Source organism: Hibiscus syriacus, unplaced genomic scaffold (genome assembly GCF_006381635.1).
Source record: "Hibiscus syriacus cultivar Baekdansim isolate YM2019G1 unplaced genomic scaffold, ASM638163v2 tig00110812_pilon, whole genome shotgun sequence".
Taxonomy (NCBI): Eukaryota; Viridiplantae; Streptophyta; class Magnoliopsida; order Malvales; family Malvaceae; genus Hibiscus; species Hibiscus syriacus.
Window position 1 is genome coordinate 104975 of NW_024062870.1, and position 6628 is coordinate 111602.

At 39.8% G+C, this 6628-nt stretch overlaps 1 pseudogene; it reads left to right on the top strand.

Annotated features, from left to right (window-relative positions):
* The first annotated feature begins 200 nt into the window (after nt 1-200).
* On the top strand, nt 201-2779 carry LOC120141639 (annotated as a pseudogene).
* The last annotated feature ends 3849 nt before the right edge of the window (nt 2780-6628 follow it).

Sequence of the window (6628 nt, forward strand, 5' to 3'; positions counted from 1 at the left end):
GGAAAAAGATAAACCCTCCAGCAAACCCTGTAAAAGGGTAAAAAAATATATTAAAACCATTTTGTTTTTTTATATATATAAAATCAAAGGCTTAAAATTACAACATCGTCAAGCAAAACGTTATTTTTACGTGCAGGATAATTTGGAATATTACATAATAAGGTTTGAAAGAGTAAGAAGAGACCCAAGCGGAGGAGAAGATGATGCTAGGAGGAACCAACGGCTACAACAACGACCATCATGTCGGTGCACAAAACAACGGTTGCGGTGGGCCGAACAATGGTGGCGTGACGTTGAAAAAGGGGCCGTGGACGGCGGCGGAGGATGCAATTTTGGCGGAATACATGAGGACTTATGGAGAAGGGAATTGGAATGCGGTGCAAAAGAATACGGGGTTGGCTCGATGTGGGAAGAGTTGCAGGCTGCGATGGGCTAACCATTTGAGGCCGAGCTTGAAGAAAGGAGCTTTTTGGCCTGAAGAAGAAAGAATTATCGTTGAATTGCATGCCACGATGGGGAATAAATGGGCTCGTATGACTACTCGGGTAATTTTTATTCTTTCTTTTTACGTTGTGGTTTTGATTTTTTTTTATTAGAATTTGATTAATATTTTTTTCCCGCCATTGATGATGTAGCTTCCAGGTAGAACAGACAATGAAATCAAGAACTTCTGGAACACGAGAGTGAAAAGAAGGCAACGCCAAGGTCTTCCTCTATACCCGCCTGAAATCCAAGCATTACATTCTTCTTCTGGACAGCGGTTGCAGCCGGTGGTAACATCTTCAACGACGTCGACAACCTCTTATTTCTCGTTCCAAAATCCGATGACGAAGCCTCCCCAAGGCTCGATGTTACCGTCATCGGCGTCGCTCCCTAATCTCATCAGCACCGCCTCATCCCAACGCAATTTCTCATTTACGATCCACAATCGTCGACAACGCCTCCGCCTGTCCATAGTCCGAGTCCAGCCTCGACACCGCCGCCTCATCCGAGCCCTTCAACGCCACCGCCTTTGCTTCTAAACTCTCCACTTCAATCTCCCCACGCCCCTTCATTTTCAACTTCTTTCACATCCGACACTACTAATACTACACCATCCTCTCTCGATTTCTACTTCCAAAGAAGTTCGCCTTCCCTGCAACATCCCCTTCGTTACAAGCGATTCAAACACGACGGAGGCCATGAAAACTTTATGTTACCCTTTTCATCATTGATGAAAACTTATGCTTTCGATCATAATTCATTGAACCATCAACAATTACTCGAATTCTTTTTCTTTGGATCAAACGATACTTGATCTTTCTTCATCATCGAGGATCCTTCAACCCCGTCTCGGTTCGACACAGTTCATGTCGACACCCGATTTCGGTTATCCGTTCAAAAACGAGCTCCCTTCAAACCAATTTTTCGCCCACGATGGTAATAACTCGGAAGTTACACTAGATCCTAAGGGGGATAATAATTATGGCAGCAGTGATCACAATAGCGATCACCATAGCTCGAGTTTGAATATCAATGGGAATGGGTTGTTGGAGGACTTGTTGAATGAGGCTCAGGGGTTGACGGACAGCCATGAAATTATGGGCGGTCAGAGTTGCTTAGTTGGATCAAGTTCCAGCTCCGATTGTTTATCCTCAGGTCAGTCTTTTCTTTCTCAATGCTTAGACTCTTTGCATGTATCCAGTTTTGGTGGTCAGCCATACCATCTAAAGTATCGTCTTCCGTATCTATCAATATTTGGTTACCTAAATACGAATTTTATATGATAAAATCTTGGGTAAACTATATGTTTAGTATCCTAATTATCATTTTTATTCCATTTTGGTCGTCTAACTCTTATTTAAAAAGTTATACGTAACCTTACGTTTTGATTTTATTTTAATCACTCGCCGTTAAAAAGGTAACATAATTTCTGTCGTGATATTTTTAATTTTTTTAAATGATGACATGAAATTATCATATGGTGACATATCATTATTTTTATTGATTTTTTTATCTGTGAACAACCAAATTGTATTAGATATAATTTTGAAACAAATATAGTTAGGTGACCAAAAGTAATAGCTGGGTATTAATTTTGTAATTTACCCAATTATGAAATCCGAAGGTAATGACATTCTTGTACTTGACCTGGCTATAAAAGAAATAAGAGATATCAATTAGCACAAGTCAAAAACATATCTAGAAATGGAAACGAATAGGGTAGTGGGAGCATTTTCCTTAAGCATTTAGTTACTACTGCCATCACAGTATTATCATCATCATTAGTTTAGCCTTCAATTCAATGCATCACATTTAAGCTCACTGAAACTTACACGAAACTTAGAAATTTGGGTCCATAACTTCATTTTTAGGGTTAACGTTGAACTCGATTATCAATAACTCTCCTTTCAAAAAAAGTATTTTTTTTATCGATATCTATATACGATGAATATTTGAATGTAAATATGGACTTTATTTCTTGCTTACTATTCCTCTTGTTTTTGCTCTTTGAAACACCAATTTAGATCTGAATGCAAAAGAAGAACCAAAACAAGAGATTATGAACGCAACAAAACATGAAGACAACTCGAACGCAAATCAATCATCGGTGGCGATGACAGTCCCCGAATGGAACATCGACGGCCAATCATCGGCTGTAACAGATGAAAATCTAGGGTTTGAATTCGAACTGCACGACCAGATAGCTCCGTTGTTGCACGTCAACACCGCACCGGGCGGCCTCGGCCGATCTTCCAGCTCCCATTCTTGGGATCATATCTTTCCTGGGATTTGTTAAATACTTATCATGTTGGACTCTGTTAGATTTGTCTAGAAATTAAGTTGGCAAGTTGGAAATTTCATCTTGGTTGGTGGCCAAACTTTGAACATGTGAATTTCATATTTGGTGGTTAACTTGTACACATTGGAAAATTCTTTGGTAGGTGGCCAAACTTTGAACATATTGTTCTTAAAACTCAACTATAAATAAGCCTAAGTATTTCCATTAGAAATCATCCCAAAACAAGTTATCACTTCCTCTTGTATTCTTCATTCTCCCACTTTGGGAATTCTAAAGAATTCCATTTGTTGTAATATTGGCGATATAGTGAAGTTATCATCCGGTGTGGTGCCCGAGGAGTAGACGATATTCTCGTCGAACCTCGTAAATTTGGTGTGTTCTCTCCTTTATTGTTTTTATTCGGTTCTTTTTCATTGTGTTTCAATATTCAATAGTTTGATAGGTTTATCCGCTGTGCAACCTTTGGTGGTTTTGATCTTAACATTTTAGGTCAATTTTGAAACTACGTTCGTGTGGGAAATAACCTGATTTCCCCAATAATTGGCATCAGAGCTTTGGTTGAGGTTATCCTGGTGGTTCCGTTGCTGAAAAGATACAGTTCGTGCTATTGAATATTGTTCGTTGGAATTAAAATGCCAAAATACGGATCAGTTGAGACATCAAGCTCTTCATCCGAACCGGTGAGGAGGAGGATGTCAAATGCAAATTTCTCGGTGGAATTGTTCGATGGATCCGGTCATTTTGGCATGTGGCAAGGCGATGTGTTAGACATTTTATTCCAACAAGGTTTAGACATCGCCATTGAGGAAGAAAAGCTCGAATATATGGAGGAGAAAGAATGGGGAACAATCAATCGTTTGGCGTGCAGCACGATTCGATCTTGTCTTTCCAGGGAGAAGAAGTATGGCTACAAGAACGAGACTTCTGCAAGTAAGATGTGGAAAGCATTGGAGGAAAAATTCCTAAAGAAAAGCTCTCAGAATCGTCTCCACATGAAGAAACGATTATTCAGATTTGATTATCAACTAGGCACCAGTATGAATGAACATATCACTGCGTTCAATGAGCTAGTGGCAGACTTATTGGGCATGGATGAAACCTTCAAAGATGAGGATTTGGCCTTGATATTGTTGTCATCTCTTCCAGATGAATTTGAGCACCTTGAGACAACGTTGCTTCATGGTAAGGATAATGTTACCCTTAAAGATGTAACTGCTGCTTTGTATAGTTATGAGCTCAGTAAGAAAACCAAGAAGGAGAGCAAGTACGAAGCAGCAGAGGCCATGGTGGCAAGAGGTCGCTCGAAAAGTCAAAAGCCAAAGTGGAGAGGGAGATCAAAGTCGAAGTCCAGTCTGGGAAAAGATGAATGTGCCTTTTGTCATGAGAAAGGCCATTGGAAGAAAGATTGTCTGAAGTTGAAGAAGAAAGGAAAAGCTGCTCTAGATGCATGTTTTGCAGAGCATGATGCAAATGACTCTGACATATCATTGGTTGCTTCATCAACAATATTCCATTCAGATGAATGTATATTAGATTCGGGTTGCACCTATCATATGTCCCCTAATCGGAGTGGTTCTCCGATTTAGTAGAACTAAATGCAGGAGTTGTTTATATGGGCAATGACAATGCCTGTAAAACTGTTGGGATATGTTCAATTCGATTGAAGAATCAAGATGGATCAACCAGAGTTCTGAAAGATGTCCGATACGTGCCCAGTTTGAAGAAAAATCTCATCTCGTTGGGAGCCTTGGAATCCAAAGGCTCAGTAGTCACTATAAGAGATGGAGTTTTAAAAGTCACATATGGTGCACTTGTGATGATAAAGGGCATCAGGAAAAATAATTTGTATTACTACCAAGGTAGTACAATTATTGGAGCAGTTGCAGCAGCTTCGGAGGTGATAATTTAGACGCAACCCAGTTGTGGCATATGCGGTTGGGACATGCTGGAGAGAAATCCTTGCAAATTCTGGCAAAGAAAGGATTGTTAAAAGGTGCAAAGGCTTGCAAAATGAACTTTTGCGAGCATTGTGTTCTGGGAAAGCAGAAGAGAGTGAAGTTTGGCACCACTATACATAATACAAAAGGTATTGTAGATTATATTCACTCAGATGTATGGGGTCCTTCAAAGACATCGTCTTTGGGAGGAAACCATTATTTTGGAGGGGAATATAAAAGTGACCCATTCTTTGACGTTTGCCATGAGTATGGTATTGTTCGACACTTCACTGTTAAACATACACCACAACAGAATGGGGTGGCAGAGCGTATGAATCGAACACTATTGGAGAAAGTTCGATGTATGTTGTCTAATGCTGGGTTAGGCAAGACATTTTGGGCTGAGGCTGTGACATATGCTGGCCATCTCATCAATCGTCTGCCGTCATCAATGATAGGAGGAAAAACACCATTGGAGGTATGGTCTGGAAAACCTGCTACTGATTATGATTCTTTACATGTATTTGGATCCACTGCTTATTATCATGTGAAGGAATCCAAGCTTGATCCGAGAGCAAAGAAGGCTCTCTTTATGGGAATCACCCATGGAGTGAAGGGATTCAGCCTTTGGTGTTTAGACACCAAGAAGATAATTTGTAACAGAAAATGTTACCTTTGATGAATCTGCCCTAGTAAAGAAGGTAACAAGTGAAGCTATCCAGAAAAGTAGTACTCCGCAGCAAGTGGAACATACTCCAAAACAGGTGGAGTTTCAGCAGAAGATGATCCCAGAAGTTGATGCAGCTGATTCTTCAACTCCAATAGAATAATCAGAAGATGAAGAGGTTCAAACCCAAGAACCATTGGAGACACCAGAACCATTTGCAGTTACAAGGCCAAGGAGAAAAATTCGTAGACCTGCTCGATTTGTTGATATGGTGGCCTATGCTCTTCCAGTTGTTGATGATGATATTCCTATAACTTACCAAGAAGTAATACAAAGATTGGAAAGTGATAAGTGGAAAAGTGCCATGGATGAAGAAATGCAATCTCTCCAAAAGAACAACACTTGGAAACTGACACAATTACTGAAAGGTAAAAGAGCAATTGGATGCAAGTGGGTATTTGCAAAGAAAGATGTTCGCTACAAGGCACGGTTGGTAGCTAAAGGCTACGCTCAAAAGGAGGGAATCGACTACACTGAAGTATTTTCCCCTGTTTTGAAGCATTCCTCCATTAGAATATTGTTGGCCTTGGTAGCACAGTTGAATTTGGAGCTAGCTCAACTTGATGTAAAGACGACTTTCTTGCACAGTGATTTAGAAGATGAGATCTATATGACTCGGCCAGAAGGATACAAAGATGGTGGTTGTGAGAAATGGGTTTGTAAGCTGAACAAATCGCTATATGGATTGAATCAATCTCCGAGGTAGTGGTACAAGCGATTTGATAGCTTTATTAGGAGGCAAAAGTACACTAGAAGAAAATATGATCATTGTGTGTATTTGCAAAAGCTCAAAGATGGATCTTTCATTTATCTTCTCTTGTACGTTGATGATATGTTGATCGCTTCAAAGAGTCAAAAGGAGATAGACAAATTAAAGGCTTAGTTGAATCAAGAGTTTGAGATGAAAGATCTAGGTGAGGCCAAGAAGATTCTTGGTCTAGAGATAAGCAGAGATAGACAGAGAGAGAAGCTTTGTTTAACACAGAAGCAGTATCTGAGAAAGGTATTACAATGTTTTGGCATGAATGAAAATACCAAACATGTAAGTATCTCACTAGCTTCTCATTTGAAATTTAGTTCTCAATTATCTCCTAAAACTAACGAAGAATGAGAGTACATGTCAAAAGTTCCATATGCTAATGTAGTTGGGAGCTTGATGTATGCAATGGTGTGTATGCTTCC